The sequence below is a fragment of the Zeugodacus cucurbitae genome, chromosome 5, assembly GCF_028554725.1.
Source record: "Zeugodacus cucurbitae isolate PBARC_wt_2022May chromosome 5, idZeuCucr1.2, whole genome shotgun sequence".
Lineage (NCBI taxonomy): Eukaryota > Metazoa > Arthropoda > Insecta > Diptera > Tephritidae > Zeugodacus > Zeugodacus cucurbitae.
This window is the reverse complement of record NC_071670.1, coordinates 70,959,609-70,982,875: the sequence shown is the minus strand read 5'-3', so window position 1 is coordinate 70,982,875 and position 23,267 is coordinate 70,959,609.

Here is a 23,267-nt window from a genome sequence, read left to right as displayed (position 1 = left end):
ATGCTTATGGAAGTGTATGTGTGTGTGCGTCAGTGTGCCACTTGCTGCGCAAATGACCTTAAATAAAATCACAAAAATTACAAATTGCAAACGTTGCAAGCCATGACATCGCAAAAAGCACGCGTAACAGCTAGAAAACAACAACAACAAGAGTAATAGTAATGACGCATTTAGCAACCAGCGAAAAACAGGGAAAAAGCAATGGTGTTCGCCTTATATAAGGCCATAAAACAGAAATATGCTTAGAGCATTTGTGTTGCATGCCACTTGAAAGAGTGAGCGCCTCGCCCCGTTCGCCACCGCGCCTTATTGCTATTGCCGTGCGGTTATTCTCGCTATTTCCGGCCGTTTTGCATTTCACAACTTCCGCCGGCTGCCTGAAATGCTTCGCTTTTGTCTCTTTACCGATTCACGGCGCTCTCCCCTTCATCCGCCACCCACCGCATTGCATGGCATAAGGCGGTATGCTCAACGCATGGCATGCAACGTTGCATTCTTAATGAGGTTTGTTCGCGGCCGCTTTTATTTACATTTGTCATTCGCACTTTGTTGCACTTTTGTCTCTCTTAGTTAATTTTCGCATTTTTTGCTAAACACACACACACACAAACTTATAAGGAAGTATGTAAGAGTGTGTGCGTGTTTGTTGTTGTCAAATAGCAGTGAAAATGAAATTAAAATTAAGTGTCACATTTGTTTTAAATGTTGAGTGGTGACCTTCATTTTCCGCTTCGTTACCTTTGATGTTGGTGTGCTCGCTATCGGTTTAAGTTTTCATGTTTTGTTTTCATCAAAGCATTCGTAGAGGACACGCAATAAAGATACTCTTTACTTTAAATATAATATTTAAAAACACCAAATAAAATGGTACAGAAACCCCATCCGATCCCATTGTACTCACTTGGTAAAAATAAAAATAATTTTTTTCTCTACCCAAGCGAGTACAATGGGAGGGAATGGGTTAAAGAAGGATGCCCTGGGCGGCTAAACATTTTTGAAAATGAGGAACTGGAACCAGCATTCCATGAAGATTGTTGACAAACACAAGGGTACCAAGGTATTCTACTCTATATTTGGTGAGATCAGAAGGGTGTGCTGTATTATGAACTTCTAAAACCTAGTGAAACCATTAATGTTGAACACTACCGACAACAACTCATCCGAGTGACAGTGGCAGAGGAGTTTTGAATCATCCGTCTTGTAGCGCAGACCTTGGTTCTTCGGATTACCATTTGTTCTGGTCAATACAAAACGCCCTTACGACTATGGCTTCAGATGAGCAATAGATTGAATAATACTAACAAATCTAAAATTAGGAACCTTAAAAAAACAGTTCACATTTCTTAAAAGGAACTTTATATTTTATTCGAGTATATAGTAAGGTAAAATAATATATAGACAACAAACAACTGGATATTCAGGCTATACTACGTCAGAGACCTTATAAGAGGTGTTTTCAGTCAATATTGTTTTCGGATTTGGTATTTTTGACAGCTGTTACTTGATTTATGATCAGTATCAATCACCCTGGATTAGGAGGTGGTAGCTCTTCCGGCTAAGCCTCTGTACCAAAGATGAGGTGCCTACCATTCGCAGAGGCCATAACATTAAATCATATGAATTTTCTTGAAAACCACGGTTCGAAACAAAAACAAGTAAGGAAAGGCTAAGTTCGGGTGCAACCGAACATTTTATACTCTCGCAATTTATTGAAGAAATTTAACCAATACATATATGCGGAATAAAGCTCACCGTATTTTTGAAAAACCTACAATAAGGTATATGGGAGCTAGGAGAAGATATTTTTAAAAAACCTACAATGAGGTATATGGAAATGTTATGACCCGATTTTAATAATTTTTGGAACAGAGACACAATATTAGAAGAAAACAATTACCCCTGAATTAAATTGAGATATCTGAGAGATTTACCCATATTTTCGGTTAAAATTTATCCTTAGGCGCTGAGTTCAACTTGTTCGATATCTGGGGCCTTGAAAAGTTATGGTCCGTTTTCGACAATTTTTTCACAAGTGAAGCCAGAGATGATATGCACTAATTGTGTAAAGTTTTATTCCGTTATCTTCATTGGTTCCTTATGTTTACATTATAAAGTGAAGGAATAAGATGGATTTCAAAATTGAGTTATAAGAAAAGTAGTAGTGGTTGTGAACCGATTTCGCCCATTTTTTGTCCGTGTTATCAGGGTGTCAAGAAAATATTATATACCGAATTTCATTCGAATCGGTCGAGTAGTTCCTGAGATATGGTTTTTGACCCATAAGTGGGCGATGCCACGCCCATTTTACATTTTGTAAAAAAATCTGAGTACAGCTTCCTTCTGCTATTTCTTCTGCAAAATTTAGTGTTTCTGACGTTTTTCGTTAGTTAGTTAACTCACTTTTAGTAATTTTCAACCTAACCTTTGTATGGGAGGTGGGCGTGGTTATTATCCGATTTCAACTATTTTCATGGTGTGTAGTGGGGTATGTAAGAGACCCGACTGCAGAAAGTTTGGTTTATATAGCTTTATTAGTTTGCGAGTTAAATACAAATAACCGATTTGGGGGCGAGGCCACGCTCACTTTCCCACAAAAATTACTTCCAAATATGCCCCCTCCTAGTGCGATCCTTTATTCCAAATTTAACTTTTATATCTTCATTTATGGCTTAGTTATGACACTTTATGTGTTTTTGGTTTTCGCCATTTTGTGGGCGTGGCAATGGTCCGATTCTGCCCATTTTCGAACTTGATCTTCTTATGGTGCCAAGGAATATTTGTGCCAAGTTTCGTCAAGATATCTTAATTTTTACTCAAGGTACAGCTTGCACAGACGGACAGACGGACAGACGGACGGACGGACAGACATCCGGATTTCAAATCTACTCGTCATCCTGATCACTTTGGTATATATAACCCTATATCTAACTCTTTTAGTTTTAGGTGTTACAAACAACCGTTATGTGAACAAAACTATAATACTCTCGTAGCAACTTTTGTTGCGAGAGTATAAAAATATAATAAATAAGTGATAAGCGAGCTTTAGAAGAAATCTATTTTATCGAAAACTGCCCATCTCTCACTTAAGTGTTAATAAGCTCGAGTGTTTCTCACCAAGAATATATTTTAGGTTAGAAAAATCCTTTGTGATAGTAAAATCGTTGGGAGATTCGTGCTCAGAAGGTTTAGTGGATTTATGAAATTTCAAATAAAGAATGCAAAATTAAAAATTTAATGATCCAAAAATATTTTCTAATTTCTGCAACATTTAAATCATAGTACATCCCTGGGTCCAAATTTCGAAAAGTGGAAATTCAATTTTATTGCTTCGTCAAGAGCACTGCTGATGGACTGAAAAGTGAACGAAAATGCTGAACGAATTATGAAGTGAAAATCTAAAGAGATTTACATTTCCAATTTGGTAAAAGCACGTTTCTAATCATGAGTGTGTTTGCGTGCGCATGTGTGTGTGTGGTTTGTGGACGCGTGTGCATTTTGTTTGGAGAATTTCGCGGAAAATATTGACACATTCATCAAATCAGTAACTGCGGTGGCGGGATGAGCTGCAATGGACAATGCAAAATGGCATGCCTGCATACAACATACTCGCCGATGTAATAACAACAGAACACAAGCGCTTACATGGCTGCTCGAGTGGCAATTGGCATGAACAGCAGTTGGCGGCACTTAATGTCAAACACACGCGCGCTTCTATTCACTGGCCGCTACCAATAACGGCTCGTCAGCGCAACAACATAACAACAAAGAGTTGTGTAAAATTAAAATTTTTAATTTTTTCGCTTTTCGATTTTTGCAATAATTTTCCAATTTATTGTTCGTTGTCAAGTAGTTGCCGTTTTTGATTGCATAAAATTGGATTTGCGCACTCCACGCGTTGACGCGATGCAATTTTTTCGCGGAATTTTTGCCTTTTTTGGAATTGGAATTATGCATGCGCGATCTGAGTGCTGTGCTGTGTAATAAATGTCGAGTGGAAAGTGGAAATCATTGGCATTTAATAGATATTTGAAGATTGTTAAAAAAATATAATATTGTGAGCATTTTATATTTTATTATTTTAGATGTGAAAAATAAGTTTTATTCAATATTTTATTGGTTAGTTTGTTCCAAGTATGCTTGGCTATTCATTTTATTAAGAACGCTACTTTTTTTATTAATACTTTTCCAAATATCTCATTCAAAAATATCTCTAAATACTATATAGTTTGATCCACATATTGTTGCATTTCGTAATTTCGACACTTGGTTCAACAAAATGTTTTAATAGGTGGCAATATTTTTATACTTTCGCAACAAAGGTGCTAAGGAGAGTATAATAGTTTTGTCCACATAACGGTTGTTTGTAACACCCAAAACTAAACGAGTTAGATATAAGGTTATATATGCCAAAGTGATCAGGGTGAAGTTCAAATCCGGATGTCTGTCTGTCCGTCCGTCCGTCTGTGGAAACTGTAACTTGAGTAAAACTTAAGATATCTTGATGAAACTTGGAACACTTATAGATGTGCAAAATCGGACCACTGCCACGCCCACAAAATGGCGCAAACCGAAAACACATAAAGTGCCATAACTAAGCCATAAATAAAGTAATGTAAAATAAAATTTGGCCCAAATTATTCTTCTAGGAAGAGGCATATTTGGATGTAATTTTTTTGGAAAAGTGGGCATGGCCCCGCCCCCTGATAAGTTTTTTGTACATACCTCGTAAACTACTAAAGCTATATCAACGAAATTCTCAGGAGTCGTTTTTTCAGGCATTTCCTTAAATAGTCAAAAAATGGAGGATATCGGATTATAACCATAAGGTTATGTTGAAAACGACTAAAGATGTTTTAATTCAGTAAAAACACCAGAAACCTTAAATTTCATTATAAAGAAGGTACAGGAGGGCCCCAACCAAATTGGTATACAAAATTTTAAGTGGGTGTAGCTCCGCCCACTTATGGGTCAAAAATCATTTCTCCGAAACCACTCGACCAATATCAACGAAATTTGGTTTATAATATTTCCTTGCATCCCAATGATATGTTGTGAAAATAGGCCAAATAGTGAAGATATCTGAACAGAACTTTGCATAAATACTGCATTTATAGTGTGGCAGCCCCTTTCTAAAAATCGCCGAAATCGGATCATAGGTTTTCAAGGCCCCATATATCGAACATGAGGACCTCGGTGCTTCTAACCTAATATTATGGTTTCCACCTTTCAATGGACTTGATACCATATATGTATGTGACGAATATGTGGGTCAAATTGTCTATTATATAATATTAAATAAATAAATTGCGAGAGTATAAAATGTTCGGTTACAACCGAACTTAGCCATTCCTTACTTGTTAAATTTATTTTATACTGCCCTCAAAGACGCTTGATAATCATATTGTAGTAATTCATTTATTGTAATGATTTTATGGAATGAAAAAATGGTTTTTAAACCACTTCTGCTTTAAATACATTCTTTGACGTTTATTCATCTTATTAATTGCCTAAAGCAGCTTCTAAATAAGTTGCAACCTTTTTTCATTCTTAAAACATCACTATTTTATAACGAGTAATCGAAAACATATTTTCAAAAACAAGTTGCAGTCTCCTGCTTTTGCAACCGCTTCGCTTTACAAATTAAATAAATTCACAATTTCCCAAAATAGAAAACGGTTACTACCTTTATGGCGAATCTCAAGCCACCTAAGTTCTGGATACAGGCTGCAGCTAAGGCACCGTCGGACTCATGAATCACCTCAGGTGCCATTTAACAAGTCAAAAACAATTTTAGAATAAAATATGAAGGACATTATAACTATTGCGAACTAATGAGAAGTGGTTAATCACTTAAATATTTGAATAAGATAATAGACAAAAAAATATGATTAACAAATAACCGTAATATCAATAAAGCGCCGAGATTGTGATATCACTATCTAAAGTTGTGGACATAAGAAATGCAAACGGGAAACACATAAAAATATGCCAAGAAAATGCTCAAATATTTGCAATTCGCACGCAATGCCTTGCGAGTGGGGTCAAAGACTCAACCGGACAGAATGACCGATTCACACCTTAACCAATAAAGCAATGCCAACGTACGCTCGCATTGTATATTAAACGCTAATAAAACTATTCAACTATACATACAACTCTGCACAGTTGCCACATTCCGAGGGACGAGCGAGTTAAGTATGCAAAGCAGAATTCGATGGATTCACAGAAACAGGATAAAATTCTTTGCGCGATGGAAGAGCGAGGAGGAAAATTGTGTAGTCGTGCGTGAATCCCTGTTATGTGTGAGTGTGATTGTGAGCGAAAGAGGTGTGTGACCGCTGTGAAATCAGAATGCGGGCGTGCATACTTTAAGGCGCCAAAGCAGCACACGCACCCAAACAGATAGAGAGCTGCTCTTGCTCAATTGATAAACTACACACGTACTGCGTGTGGCAAAGAGGAAGTCAGACGCTGAAGAACGCAGAAAAAAGTGTAGTGAAAAGGCTCTTCACAACTTCAATATTGAATTCAAAAAATCGTTTCGAAAAGTATCCAATTATCGATTTTTTAATGAAATTGGCTTGATTAAATTTCGCTGTGCTTACTTTGTGGTTGTTTGTGTTGCCGCTTTAATGATGGATTTGGTTTTAAACGCTATTCACCCCTTATACCCTCCAGACCTAACACTTTTAAGCACTTCACTTTTTTATACTTTTCTACACTTTTTGCGGCCGCTGTTAAGCTTTCGGTCACCCACCGCCCACGTTTTCTTCAAAATACGTCATTTTAGGCACAACTATCGTGCATATCAATCTCTCTAAATCCCTTCAACCTTTTCGCCCACAATGCCACATTTTTTTACACCTTTTTTGGCGGGCGGCCGCGCACTATCAAACGCTGATCCTTCTTCAAGCACCTCATTCACTCACTTATTTATTCATTCCTCTAGTTGAGCTACTTACCGCCTTGGTACATAGTATGTACATATATGTGCGCGCGAGAGCATTGAGTAATGCTTTAAGCTTTCGTTCTGTTGCGCTTTTAATGTGTAAAACATCGACGCATACTAGAAAATACCGCTATTACAACACTACTGCTCTTCACTACTGCCGCGCTCCCTTTATCGCACTATTTTCACATTTATTTTGCGATTTGTGTGTGCCGAGGTGTTTGTGAGTTTGTAATTTTCGGTGCTTAGTCTGGTTTTTCATTTGCGGTCGCAAAGTTGCGAAAGTTTTCAATTTCCTGTAGATTGACATGAGCGATAATTCAGTCTGGCTCAGTTGGAAATCAAGTTCAATAGCATTCAAGCGTCAAGGATATGCATTGAACAGCGGTTTTTTAAAGCTGAAATATCGAGCGATTCTCAATTTAATGCTTCACATATTTGTTTTGAACGAATTTAATCAAAAGATCTGCACTCAAGGTCAGTAGTCGCAAAGGTAACTCGGTAAATAAATTTCGGTTTTCTAACCGAAAATCGAAGAATTGCCTCCTACATTTAATAACGGTATTTTAATACTAGCGATTTGGATTTTAATAGATATGAGGTATATCTATATATATAAGTACCGCAGTGTTTTAATTATGTATTACTACGGAAACACCTGAAGAAGTGTTGGATTTATCTTTTCCGGCGGGAAATATTTTTACGCAAGCCCTTGCTTTAAAGTTTAAGGAAATTAAATAAAGGTATCTGTTTTTTTAAAACAATATCGAAATGTTGAAGTTATCTAAATTCGCCAAAATTAGTTCTGATAATTTTGAAATAATTTCGAAACTGAAGAAAGTGAATATTTTGAGAAACGCTCGCTTGGTCGCTTACTTTGATTGAACCGATAATATTGAACCCATTTTAGGAAAAAAGTCATATAAATGCAAACAGAAGAAGTAATGTTCTTAAAAGGCAAAGCAAATGAAGTTCAATCATGACAGAAAATTTTTCAAAATGGATATTGTTCATCTTCACTGCTTTCAGGCTTTTTGTGTCACTTAAATTGCTGCATAAAAAGACAGCTACTCCTTCCTTTGATAATTTTCTTCCTGGCGCTCGGCAGAGTATACATTTATTTTATCAGCTTCCAAAATGGACCAATTCAGCAAATTCACCACTACGATTATTTCCTTTTTGTAGCAGCTGCTCATATTTTTCGAAAGGTTTACCTTATTTTTTAATATAGTCGAAACGGTGGACACTTTTAAATTAATTTTGTACACAATTCCGTTTTATACTTCTATTAGGTACTTATCAATAATTTTAAACTTTTTTATCAAAATCAATATTTTTCTAGTACTAATTTTTTAAATTTGCACTTTTTTTTGAGTTTTTTCAAGATCTTTTCTTTTAATACTCTTTTTACAACGATTTTATTTGATTTTTAACTCATTCTACATATGTCTTCTTCATACTGTTCGTTAAACCGAGTAACTACAAATCCCCGATGTTTGTTATTTAAGGTACTCAACGTTGAAAATTTGCTTGTTCATTATAAGCGGTTTTCGTTAAAACGAATATACGTTATTTCTTCTGTACTGACTTATTTTTTGCTTTAAGGGGGTATTCTGATCTAGGACTTTGAAAAAAATCGATTTTTTTTTGCATATTTTGAAAGTTTAGACTTTCAAAAATATGACCTTGGAAGGATTTTTCAAAATTCGACTTATTTTCGGATATACAGCCGATTTTGTGACGTGGCGTCTGAGCCGGCCGAACGGTCTCCTAAACTTTAAACGCGTTTTTCTCGAATTTAGCATATATCTTCTTTATACAATGCTCTATCGCGTCTGCCTTGGATTTTCAAAAATTTTGATTCGAAGTAATTTTTAAAAATTTGAAAAGGTCGAAAAAAACCGGTTAAAAAAAAAAGTCGACGCCATTTTGTTATTATTATTATATTTTTTTTTTTTTGAAAACCCGATAACGACATCCTTACTAATGAAGAATCCTATTGTTTTTTGTGTTATAGATCTCTACAAGGGTACAAGGTTGAAATCACGTCAACCAGGACGCACCGTTTTTTTTTTTTGAAGCCCCCACTCCACCGGCACGTATCTCGACGAATTTTGGTTGTTTACTTGCAATTTTTTATATTATTAAAATGTCAATAAAAAACATATAAAAAATGGATAGTAAAAATGTTTTTCATTTTTTTGTCATCTTAGTTTAAAAAATGCCTAAAATTCATGCGTCTAGATCAGAATACCCCCTTAAAACCAGTGAGCGCATTTTTGCATCCGTCTTCTTCAGGTTTTGGTACTAAAATTACTAGCAACTTAAACACTCCTCGAAATTTACTAAGGTGTGTTCAAAATATAACGGGAATTTTCGTTATATGAAAAATATATATATTCATTAGGTTACATTATTGATTTTAGAGATAGCCTTTGTTTTTTTTTTGGCGATTTCTGGCATGCCTGTAAAGCGGCGCTTCTTTGAAGTTTTCTTTAATAAGAAAAAGTCAGACGGAGTCTTGTCTGTCGAATATGGAGGCTGGGGCATCGTTACGATAGCTTTTGGGCTAAGAACTCACTAACAAGCAACGATATTAGCTTTAAACCAATGAAAATCGCCAAGCTCATAAAACATGTCTAACCTTAGCGTCTGCTACAGCAAATATTCTCGTTATTTTTTCAACAGACCTATTTTTTGCTATAAAACAAATACAAGATATGTGAATTATGAGTTTTTATTACCAAAATATATTATGAAATATATAAAATGATATTATACGTAATAGGTAAAGATTCCAACAGATTGAGTTTTTTTATACTCTCGCAACAAATGTTGCTAAAGAGAGTATTATAGTTTTGTTCACATAACGGTTGTTTGTAACACCCAAAACTAAACGAGTTAGATATAGGATTATATACCAAAGTGATCAGGGTGAAGAGTGGAGTTCAAATCCGAATGTCTGTCCGTCCGTCCGTCCGTCCGTCTGTGCAAGCTGTAACTTGAGTAAAAATTAAGATATCTTGAAAATGAGCAAAATCGCACCACTGCCACGCCCACAAAATGGCGAAAACCGAAAACACATAAAGTGCCATAACTAAGCCATAAATAAAGCTATGGAAATAAATTTGGTATGAAGGATCACATTATGAAGGGGCATATTTGGATGTAATTTTTTTGGGGAAGTGGGCGTGGCCCCGCCCCCTACAAAGTTTTTTATACATATCTTGTAAACCAATAAAGCTATATAAACCAAACTTTCTGCTGTCATTTTTTTTAGCCACTTCCAAATATAGTCCAAAAATTAAAGATATCGGATAATAACCACGCCCACCTCCCATACAAAAATTAGGTTGAAAATTACTAAAAGTGGGTTAACTCACTAACGAAAAACGTCAGAAACACTAAATTTCACATAAGAAAAGGCAAATGACAGCTGCACTCAGATTTTTTTACAAAATGGAAAATGGGCGTGGCATCGCCCACTTATGGGTCAAAAACCATATCTCAGGAACTACTCGACCGATTTCAATGAAACTTGGTTTGTAATAGTTTCCTTACATCCCAATGATATGTTGTGAAAACAGGCCAAATCGCTTCACAACCACGCCTACTTCCTATATACCAGAACTTTGAAGACAATCTGAATCGTTTACATTACAATATATAAAGTAAGTACTAGTGAAGATATCGGTGCAGAACTTTGCACAAATACTATGTTAGTAGTGTGGCACCCCATTCTTAAAATCGCCGCAATCGGACCATAGGTTTTTAAGGCCCCATATATCGAACACGAGGACCTCGGTGCTTCTAACCTAATATTAGGGTTTCCAACTTTCAATGGACTTTATACAATATATAGGACGAATATGTGGGTCAAATTGTGTATTATATAATATAAATAAAATTAACTAAATAAATTGCGAGAGTATAAAATGTTCGGTTACACCCGAACTTAGCCCTTCCTTACTTGTTTATTAATAAAAACTTATTTTAATATATTTTACGAAAAAATCTAAAACTATTTCAAATGCGAACTAAATACTTCATATTCATATGTATATCCCACAAAGTTAATTGTTTCTACAATAAAATAAATTGTATTCTTTTAACTTCGCGTAAATCCTTAAAGAATGGGAAACCGACTGCTTATGGCGCTAAGCCCGCATTTGCCTTTGACAAATCGTCTGGGTAATTCAAGCAGATATAATAGCCATAAAACAACATATTTCATAAGCGGCGAAAAAAACACGAAGCAACAACAAAAGCAATAACAACGGAATAAACGCGACAACGACGCTGCGAAATAAATGGCATTTTCCGCACACTTACTCAAACGAAAGTGATTCAATCATCTTTAAAAGCGAATAAAAACCGCTTCAAAATGGAAATTTAATGCGGGCGCAATATTTTATTTACATTTTAAAAATGACGACAACGACGAAAGGCAACTCACAAGCACACCCACACACACACACACACGGACACATACTTAAGTGAGTGTTGTATGTGGCCGCAGTGAGTGTGCGTATGCATGCAGGCGAAGAATAAAAGCAAGAAAGGCTGTTTATTCTTCATATGAGAGCGTGAGCTCATGTGAGTGTGGCTGCCACAAGAATTGCCGTTGGCACCGCATATGTCATGCAAATGCGAGCACGTTCGCGCGTGTGTGTGTGTGTTTGTGTAAAGCGGAGAATTGTCCCTCCTTCGCCGTGCGGGTGCTGGGCGTGAGCGCGTGCACTCTTGCGCTGGCTAAAGATAAATTTGTGCAATTTGCGTGGCGAAATTGAAAGCGAAGTTGTGTTGCGACGGAGGGCGCTGGGGCATCGGGGGCGGGCACTAAAAGATGACAAGCAGCTGCTTTCGGCTGCAAAGCATCACGACAATTTGAAGCGTGCAACCTGTCGTGGCTTCAACAATAAATGCGCTTCAAATGACAGGCCACGCGAGAGAGGCGCGCATTCAGCGCGCACACACACACACACACACAATGCATGTATTTAATTTCAGGAGGTGGAAGTTATGTGAAGCATGCTTTTCGGCGCACACACGTCTAAGCGCAGGCAAACGTGTGCTAAAACAACGCATAATTCCCCACTAAGCGACAGCAGAAACATATTGAAAAAATTCCAAAAAAAATGTTTGTGCATTTCGGCGTTTTAAAATTCATTACCGCAAAACAACAACAAGAAAATAATAAAACAGAAAAAAATTTTGCACAAAAAATCACTTTCAATTTGATGACTCCATCAATGAAGAATGTGTCAGTTTGTCTTACGCCATCAGCTGTAGAGTCATTAGGGCATCAGCGCTACAACCTTGTCATCAACGACTCAATCTGCTGCTCGCACATTCACCCCTCAATTTGCACAGCTACAAGATACACTGCTTCGGCTTAAGACTCACTTCCTCACCACTCCATGGCCGCACTGACTTCGTCGCTGGTAATTTGCGCTTTTCATCAGTGATTTAACTTTTAAGTGCTTTCTTTCGCACGCAAACACACACACTCCCAAATATATATGTGTTTATATAAGAAGACATGTCTCTTATTCACCGCCCGCGCTTGTTTACGTCACTCGCTGATGATTTGTTCATTTACGAAATTGAGTTGAGCATCGCGCTGAGTTAAGTTGCTTTGGCATTAAATATTATCCACACATTTGCGGTTGTTTTTATCGCCGTCGGCAACCGCGCGCCCCATACCCGCCCCCCGGCGTTGCTTTACAGCACCCTAAAACAAATTCAAAGTCACTTAAACCAGATGAACCGGCACCTCCACTCTGGTGTGTAATCAAGTGTTGGGTGGGCGGTCGTTGCAGGAGGTGGGACGCGCGCTTGTTTTATCACCAACTCACGCGTGTGACAATTTCCGACAATCTGCACTTAACACCAAAAAGATTCTTTTTTTTTTGCACTCGCATACCCCCCATTAGAAGCGCGCAACTCGAGCTCGCCCCTTAAAATGCTCGGTGGATTCTGGATTCATTGTTGAAGTGATTTTTTTTGGTAACATACTTACAGGCGCACGCAGCTCCTGCGTTAATGATACGTTTCTCACGCGGCGCTTATCCGCTCTTGTGGTGCGAGATACTTATGAAAAATAGATCTTCGTATTCAATATAAAAACCTTGTACACTTTGTCACTTTTATCTTTGCAGGAAGCGCTCAACATACGTCTGTATGTGTTGAATAATTATAAATAAGAGTTCTGTTCATTAGTTGATTTTTTAGAGGCATATTATTAAGTGCACTTTTGTTGCGAAGAATCTTCGCGGAGCAATAAGAGTTACCTTAGGAATAGTTACACACGTAATATATGGTGTTAATACTATTAGAAAATATTAATGATGTTCAACACAGTAGCAATAAAGAGTGCAGCTTTAACCACTCTGTTAGTTAAGCGTTTTGTGCACCGATCCCAAGTGGGGGTATTTTATAAATGAGATACGACTCTCACAACATTTCATTCTAATTTACGGTTCTTGGAAAGAGTGAAACACACATCTCATACAAATTTCATATTCTAACTGAATTTACGAATTTTAGGATTCAACTTCCGCAGAACAGGTTTGAGTAATGAAAATGCATAAAATTCTCTCAGAACATACTTAGATCAAGATCGATGCTTTTTCGAAATGTTCTAAATAAGTCTAAAGTACAAATACATTTACATCAAATGGAACTCGGTTATTGTCTATGTTTTTTTTTTTCAAAAGAGCACCGTTGTAATACGATATCACTCATTTGGCTATCTCAACTGTTATCGAATTAGAGCGTCTTCCTGTCTTTAGTCCATTTCTGCCTGAACAAGAGCATCAAATAGCCGTTCTGAAACAAATAATAATGCCCAATGAGATGGTAAACGGATGTGAAACTCAGATTTCCGTCCAAAAAACCTATATATTTTTCATCTGTGCCGCCTAACTTGGACCTAAACGGAAAAAATCAGATATATAGATTTAAAAATTTTCAAAAATAGTGCTAGTATTCTTGGAAAATATTATTTAACATTATTTATAATATTTATTGATTTAGTCCAATGCTCAGAAAAAAATCGATTTTATTGCACAGTGTAATATTTCTATTACTTTTTAGAATTTAATTATGAATTCATGTGAGCTTCACAAATGCAATAATAGCCATTGAGCGCCTTCACTTCCTCAATTACTGCGTAGATATAACCATATATATATATAATTAATTTATGGCAGCTTGAATTTCCCACGCCATGCTACAGCAGCCATACAAGGCACTTAATAGATTCGAAGATACTTACACTTGTCGAAATTTATAACTACATATACATGGTCTTACATACACACCTACATACCTGTAAGTGGGTCCAATGAACGCTGCACGCTCTATCCCCAACTCGCCAGTTGATGCATGTCCAATTACGGTAACGGTGATTACTTGCTTCCTGCTCAGCCAAAGCACGAATAATCAAACTATCAGCGTAGTTCTAATATACGAGTGATTGTGTGTTTGGCACTCAGCATCCTTCAGAGGGAGCAAAGCTCCGGTGCTGGCTGCCACTAATAACCCACAAGCGCCGTGAAGTATGCTACAATTTAGTGTGTGCACTTTCGATTTACGCGCAAAAGGTCAACGCGAGCGCAACGGAGATATCATTTAATGCGCTTTGGACTTCCGCACGGCCGTCTCGTATATGGCTTTGAGTGTGTGTGTGTGAGAGTGCCACCAGTAGTACAATAAAAGTCCCAAGGCCATTAACAATTACAAGTGGTAAGCCGTGCGCCGTGCGCTGCGCACATATTCCACGCAGGACAAGGCGCACGACGCCAAAAACTAGTGGCGAATGGTAACAACCGTTAAATGCGAAACAAACAAAAGCGCCAGGAAAAAAAAACGGTGTTGCGAAAGCGCTACATGGAAAATTCGGTGGAAAAATACCCCCAAAAGGGCAACAAAACACATAACGGAATGTGGCGAGACTCTCTATCACATACGGCGACCATTATCACGTAACAATGGTGCCGTTATATGTAACGCTTTGTGTTGCGAGTCTTCAATGTGAATGTGTGTGTGTGGCAGTGCGGCTTCGTGGCTATTCACTTTAACTGTAATTAATTCCACCAGGTGAGAAATAATTGAAATGGATGCTGCTGTTGATGCGCGCCACAAGACCCTCCCCATCTCTCCACCCCTGGACTTTCGTGTAATTGTGAATGTAATTGCGCATTCCATGTAGTTCCACACTCACACACACACAAACGCCAGCGCGCAACTAATGTTTTGCGGCATTTTCGTTTAAGCGGGTTCACTAGAGCAATTCCGGTGAATTAATTTCGGGGCTAAGATGAATGTTAACAAATAGTCAGTCTATAATCGTATTATGGCCAAAGCCACTGTTTCACAAGCGTCTGTTTCTGTATGTGTTTGTGTAGTCAAGCAGACGCTATTTTTGCCTCGGCTGCTCACTTCGGTTTGGTCTATTGTTAAATTTGCCAAAACTCACAGAGTAATATTGTCAATGAAATTTTTTTGAAATTGACAATATGTATTCGTAATATTTTGGTTCGTTTAATGGGTAATTTCGTTCCTAGTTTATAGAGTTTATGGAGAATTTTCAACTTTAAGGGGCACACCTAGTGTGAAATTAATCGATTATTTTCGGTAGATTACACCTATAAAAATAACATATTAAAATTTCAAATCGATATCTCAAATAGTTTTTGAGTTATAGCAATTTAAAGAGCAGCCGCTCGGCAGCTAGAGAGTCTCATTAGCTACGAGACGTACCTGTGGTATTGTTCAGAGTCTACTGTCCCTTCCAGCCCCTATAACACAATTCCGGTTTCTATTGTTGGCTCTCAGGTATACTAAAATATATCATTATAATAATTTCTAGAAATTTCTAGAAATGTTTCACTATCCACTTATAACAGTGAAAACGAACATTTTATCCTTAAATGCGTTTTTCTCGAACCAGCATTTTCCGAATTTGCTGCAGTGATTACTCAAAAACAAATGATTCGATCACTATCGAATTTTTTTACATGTTCTATAGTTCTCCTTACAATGACCTATCGATTTTTGATCTGATCAAAAAATCGAATTTTGGCAGACCAAAAACGACCAAAATTTTGGGTAAAATTCGACTATTTTTTTTAAAACGCCACCATATTGTCAATTTTTGATTTTTTTTATCGTAGGTCATTGTACAGACAATATTATTTAGTTTAACGAGAATTTTTTTTTTAGATTTCATCCACGGAGAAGGCCGGAATCACTGCAGCAGTGAAGGACCTTTTTTTCGCGCCGTTGGAGATCGACTATAACTTAAAAAATATTTAATTTTTTTCTTCAAAAATTTCACTGTATATTCTTGAAACATGTATAAATATATTCTTAAAATTCTGAAATAATTGATAAAGTATTTTTTTTAAATTCCCAAAAATCACCTTTTTTAGGCCATTACACTAGGTGTGTCGCTTAATAACTTTTGCATAATGATTGAAAAAAAAAGAAAAGAAAAGACCGTTATTATCAATGTTTTTATATACTTCTTTGGAAAGAAGTCTTCAGACTTTTCTACTTCTTAATAATTTCTCAAAACCTTTGAATACATAAGTCACAAATTCGGTCATTCCAGGCCAGAATGACTATAATATCTTGATTGGTCGAATGGATCCAAAAAATTGATGTTGATCTCGATGATGGCTTTGCCCAACTCACAACTCCATTTAGCATGTTAACTCACTTTTCACATATACTCGGTCCAATAACAATTGTGCTCAAAAAGTGTATGAAGAACTTGGATGGACTTAAGAAGAATATATATGTCTTAATTGGTATAAAAAAAAATCTTTCAAATTTTATGAGATGAAAGGTTTCTGCTACAACAATTAAAGTAGTTTCAATAAATCTTTCCAAATTTTATTTTATTTTCATCTGGCGGTATCAGATTTTCACTATATAAACACAAATATTTCATTCCTTTCCCATAGAGAAATAACGAATACTAACAATACAAGTAATTTTTTTATGAGTTGCGGAAAGAATAACAACACTACTAAATAGCGAAGCCTAGCTAGCAGCACAAGTTCAAACTGATGTAGGCAAACATAATACGATTTTATATATTTCTCTATGTATATATACATACATGTATGTATATATAAATTTGTAAATTCTCATAAACTAGCCACATAAAGAGACTCATCCCTTTACTTATGACCGAAACTTATTGAAATGGAATAAATTAAGAAAATAAGAAAGTATATATGTAAGTAGACAAGAAGCGCGAACACCATGCGCGGTGTAAACGCTATAAGCAGGGGTACATATATTGACTCCCAAGTAGATTGTTATGAAATATTGCCATAGCGCAGCGTTAGCTGATGACCTTCGCTCAAGGCATACAGACACACACACAAACAATCTTATATGGATGATAGGGTGTGTTTGTAGAAGCGTTGTTGTGCTTAACATTACTTTTTATTCGCCACTACTCGCCGACTGCGCTGCTAGTGTTTCCAATCTAATATAACTAAAAGGTTTCCAACGCCAATTCGCCGCCCCCGGTAGACTTGACTTTGGCTTTGCCTTCAATTTATGCATGTTTATTCGCTGTAATAAAAACGGGTGAAAAAGGAGACGCGCATACAGGAGAACGCGAAGGCAATAAGCAGTTCTGGTGTGCTGCTGTTGGTGGTGCGGATGTGCGAGGGGGCTTATTTTGGCTTTTGAAAATATCGCGGGCGCAGCTTTCGATTACATCAATAGTTCGTTTTATATGCGTTGTGTGTGTGTGTATATCTGTGTGCTGCTGTCTTTGGCTTCTGGGCGGTCTGTCTGTCTGTCTATCCTGTCCGTCGTTGTTGAAGCAAATTTTCCGCACTCGCAAGCAAATATTTGATAAGCAGAAATGAAGTGGAGCAACTCAAGGAAAATTCCTGGTATCGCATAGCAACGCCTTAAGGCAACAGTAACAACCACTGGGAGATGGGGGCTAAGCATACAAGTGACAAATAATAGAAAATAGTGCTATTCGAGTCGAAGATTTGCGCAAAAATTATTGTTATTTCTCATGGCTACTAAACATATATTTTTAATCTACTTTATGCGTGAATTTATTGCAGCATTTTTGTTGCATTTCAAATACTTTGTTGTTGCATTTTTATAAATTCTTCAAATACTTGCTATTTGCATCCTTTGTCGATTCAGTTGCCTTACATATATTTTATGTATATGTGTGTAAGTGTATATAAGAAATATGATATGTATATATGCAGATCTATGTATTTCTAACAATGGGAGAAATATTTATATCTCCCCTGCAGCTATTTTTATTTTCAAGAATATTTGTGTTTTCTCACTTATTCATTTACTCACCACTGCTCCGCTGCTTCCACTCATCTCACCTTATAATTTCCCCGTAGCCCAGTATTCGGCACTTCTCACTTTTGGTGCAAAATTATGCAACTGTATCCACTTCACTCAGCTTGTTGTGTGTTTTTCTTCAACTTCATCGCTGCCCTGCCCTGCCCTGCTTTGCATGTAATAGCTTTCTGATTGATTGATTGACTGATTGAAATGGAAACTGAAACTGAAAGCTCTGCATAAATATGCTCGTGGTACAAACATGCACTTTTTGTGTATATTTATGCATTTTGTTGTATTCAATCAATTGTACACATATATATAGTGACTGGTGCTGGCGGCGAAGTTGTTGCTGAAAGAGGAGAGCAGCAAAGATTAAAAATTTTAATAGAAAATTGGCAAGGAATGTTGTGGAGTGATCAACTGGAGAGTGTAAACAATGTACAATTGCCGTTCATGAGTTATACCCGCATAATAGTTAATATGCCATAAATGGAGCTTGTTTGAAACTAGTGCTGAACTATATCTTTAATAGGTAGTACTGGGTCTCTATTTTATAACATGGGAAAAGGCAATAGCGCTCAAATTAGTAGATATGAATCACTGAATAATATTTATATTTTCAGAGAGAGTTTAATACTATTTTGCACCCACATTCATCCAACATTGAGGAGATAGCTGGTTTTCTATAGTACCTCATGTTCTAAAAGTATCATGGATATTTGAAAATAAATATGTAAATTCAAATTTAAAAATAAATTATACTGTCTCATTCGGCAGTCGTTTTTAACTAGTTTTGAAACATTTGAAGATTTTAATTAATAATACCTGATCATCTCTGTTTTTATTACAGAAAAAATGAAGGTGGGTTTGTACATATATAGACATAAAAGAGTACACACGCATATAAATTCTCTGACTTGTTTGCTTACGTTCAATGTGTGTAATAGCAATTAATTTATATTTCATATCGTTTTTGCTTTCGTCCATCATTTTTGGAAAGTGGGTCAGTAGCACGTGATCTCTTGCTGAGAGCTATGCATTCATTGTTTTATGGGAAATTGCTATCAATTTACAACGATTTACCTTAATATATTTTTGCTTAAGTGAAAGTAAATTTCATATAAGTACGATACAATTTTCGTGGAACAGTGAAGTCATTATACCACTCAACATTTTGTTATCGTAGAATTTTTTCGGTAAGCGATATTTTGATCAAAAAACTTGTTATTATATTCAGTCTTTAAAATAGAAAATTTGTTAAAATTTCAATTTTCATGGCTTCTGATATTATTGGTATACCTACGGTCAATATATCTCCACATAAATAATTTAATATATTGATCTACAACTTTGCTTCCGCCGTTTTTTTTTTGTAAATTTAAGGCTTTATTGTATAAAAACGGTTACAAAAATGTTATTCAAAATATTGGCCGAAGCTAGACTACTTTTGACTGTCTTTCTGGTAGCATGCGTATTCCGTGATGAAAGAACTCCTCATCTTTCGAGTCGATCCAAGTACAGTTGATCTCCTTTTTGCACGGTTAACTGGGACAGTAAATTACTCGTGTAAAAAAAACCGTGCAAAAAAAATCAAATTTTTATATAAAACTCACTATTGGGACCAATTTAAGAAAAAAATCGTGCAAAAAATAGAAAACGTGTAAAAAATATCTAATTTTATATGAAATTCTATCTATTCGTACAGTGAGACTTTTCACTGTTGTTGTTGTTATAGACTTTTCTGGTATTATATGTATGTACATATTACTGTTAGAAGGAACAAACAACAACTATTCTGGGAATGGTAAAATAATAATAATTTTCAAAGTTCCGTCAGTTCTTTTTTCGTACTTCTTCATACAGCTTCATTTATTTGTTTACGTATTGAAATTGTTGCAACCTTTTCACTGGCTTTCGAATCTAAGATTTGTATTTTTTAGTTTAAACCTAAATGTTAAATTCTATTAACAGCAATGGATTTGTGACGTATTGACGGATGGAATTTTGATTTTATTGCAAAAAAGTATACAATTAAAATAAAAAATCCGTGTAAAAAAAATAAAACCGTGTAAAAATGGTAACTGGGAAGTGTTCAAAAACACCGTGTAAAAAAAAACCGTGAAAACAAAAACCGTGTAAAAAGGAGATCAACTGTATCAATCCAATTTTTGACTTCTTCATAAGAACTGAAGCGCTCGTTAGCTAGACCATGTGCCATCGATCGGAACAAGTGGTAGTCAGATGGAGCAACGTCTGGAGAATACGACGGGTGGGGTAAGATCTCTCATTTCAGCGTCTCTAAATATTTTATCACCACCTTTGCGACGTGAGGCCGAGCATTGTCATGTTGGATAATGACTTTATCGTGTCTTTCCTCGTACTGTGGCCGTTTTTCTTTTAGTATTCGGCTCAAACGCATCAATTGCATTCGGTATCGATCTCTTGTTATGGTTTCAGTCGAGTAATTCTTCCAATTCAGCATCATCGAAAAACTTCTCCCTTCCACCACCATGCCGGTCTTCGACTTCATAATCACCATTCTTAAAACGTTTTAACCCTTCACGACATGTTCTTTCACTTAGGACAGCTTCACCGTACGTATCCGAAAGCATTCGATGAGCCTCAGCCGCACTTTTCTTGGAATTAAAAAAGAAAAGCAAAATTCCCCGCAAATGGCGAGAATTCGCCTCAAAAAGTGACGTTTTCAGTTAAGAATAAGTTTGGGATGCAAACAGATCTCTACAAATATTTTGTTGGGTTAATGTTGACACAAATGTCCAAGATCGATATAAAACGATTTAATCGACAGTGCTTTACCTTAGAGACATCTATTGGAAAACGGCGGAAGCAAAGTTGTAGACCTATTACGTCCAAAAATAGTTTTATATAAGTTAACTTGAGGGAGTTAATGCTCCAGCATTAGATATTAAATAAAAGTGTTATGTTCCCAATTTGAATAAAAAAATAGAGGTTTTTTTTTTTAATTCCAAATCGATTTCTCATCTACTTACCGGAAGGGATGTTAACCTCCCTCGTAGGTGTCGTTCTGTTCTAAATATTTTGAAACTATGCATTTATTTGCCCATAATTTGTAAAATTTAAGCCAATTTAATACTTTTAGTTTTTAGTAAAAAATATTATTAAATTAAAGACATTTCGAGTCCTTTTTATATTTAACTAAAACGTCGGTATATTATTTAATTAATGTTCGATCAGTTCATTTTGGTCATGTTTTTGTAAGACCCAAATAATGTTCTCAAACTGCTAATTATATTTTGATTTTTCGTTTAAAATTTGTAGTGTACTAATCAAGAATCCAATTCAAAAATCGATACATCTGTTTTTAAATAATGCAGTTAATGATTAAGATATTTTATACTGCTATATATCTAAATCTAAATACTTCTGACCTTCTACTTATAGGCAGATATTTCGTTTTGTGCTGGTTTTTTGTTCAAGGGAAGCTCACATTACATTTCAGGTCCCATAATAATACTAAACGTATCAAAATACTCCGTCCGATGTACTTGAATGCTGGGTCTATGAGCAACAGCTGGGCAACAGTCAAATAAAAGAGTGGTGAGGCACATAAATGACAATATAAAGAAATTCCTACATACAAACACATTCTGGAATTCTATCGTTAAGTTCATTTCACATTCCACAGCGCAAAAAAATTCCGTATTCAAGTTGAAAATAATATAACGTAATGTATATCGGCATACCTGGACTGCTTCGTGTACTCAGCATGGACTCAATAGGCGATGTAATAGAGCAACTGATCAGCGTTTTGTTTGGCTTATTGTGCGAAATCTCATTTTACGAGGGCTGCTGTATATATTTCTGGCCTAATAATGAAAATAGAAATATTTATCAACGAAAATGGTTTTGTTGTTTTTCAAAATATTCTCCATCAAGATTTATACACTTTTTCATGCGCTCAAACCAATTTTCGAAGCACTTTTTTTGAGCCTTTTTTTGAGCGATTGTCAAATTGTGCGGGATCCAACGAGAACAAACCTTTTTTACGGCCACGAAATGTCCAGTGGAAATGTCCAGTCCAAATGTTCCAATGGAAATGTCAGATTGCACCTGGCAACTCTTAGTGTTGCCTAGGCCAGAAATTTATATAGCAGCCCTCGTACTAGCACTTAACTGTTGTTGTTGTTTATAAAGAGGGTGCATGCGGCCAGCAGGCTTACGGAAATGTAATTGAAATGTCAGACGGAAATTGCATTGATTGAATTGTTCAGTTCGGTTGCTGTTTGCACGATTGCCGCCCGAGGTGCGGCAATAATCGCGCGACATGCTGATCTGCTCGCGGATGAGAATGCGCAAAGTGGAAGAGTGAGCAATAAAAAAGTTTTCGATTTTCATTGTATAGCATTACACGCGTGCGAAATTCAACCGTTAACTGCTATGTATAAACACTGGTGGTGCGAGTGGAGTAGCGAGGCAAGTGATGCCGGCGTAGGCGTATGAGCAACATTTTATTTAAACTTATTTGCTGCAAAACATGCATTTACTATGTGTTTGCCGGCGTTGCATAAGCCCTAACGCGTGTCTCTGGGAAAGTTTTCAAATCAAAAATCTAACTCCATCATTACTCGTGCAACTTTTAATGACTGCCACTTAGTCGCCAAAATTGTGTGTTGAGTGGCATTGTGCGAGCACACATGCAAGCGCGATAAGCAAATAAAAAGCATTAAACAGCATTTACACACTTCCAGGGGGGCGTCAGTGTGTGTGTGTATGTGGCATTTGCATATCCGGTGTCAAAATTGCCAAATAAAATGTAATTAGAGTATGTTCGGTGTTCGGTGCCCTCTGCTCGTTGACTTAACGAGCATTTCAACAAGTTTGTGGCATGCAACAACAACAACAACAGCAATGGCGCACACATTCCGATGCTGTGTATGTGGAAAAGTTTGCGGCAACTTTTGACTCCCGTGACAAAGCCATGCAG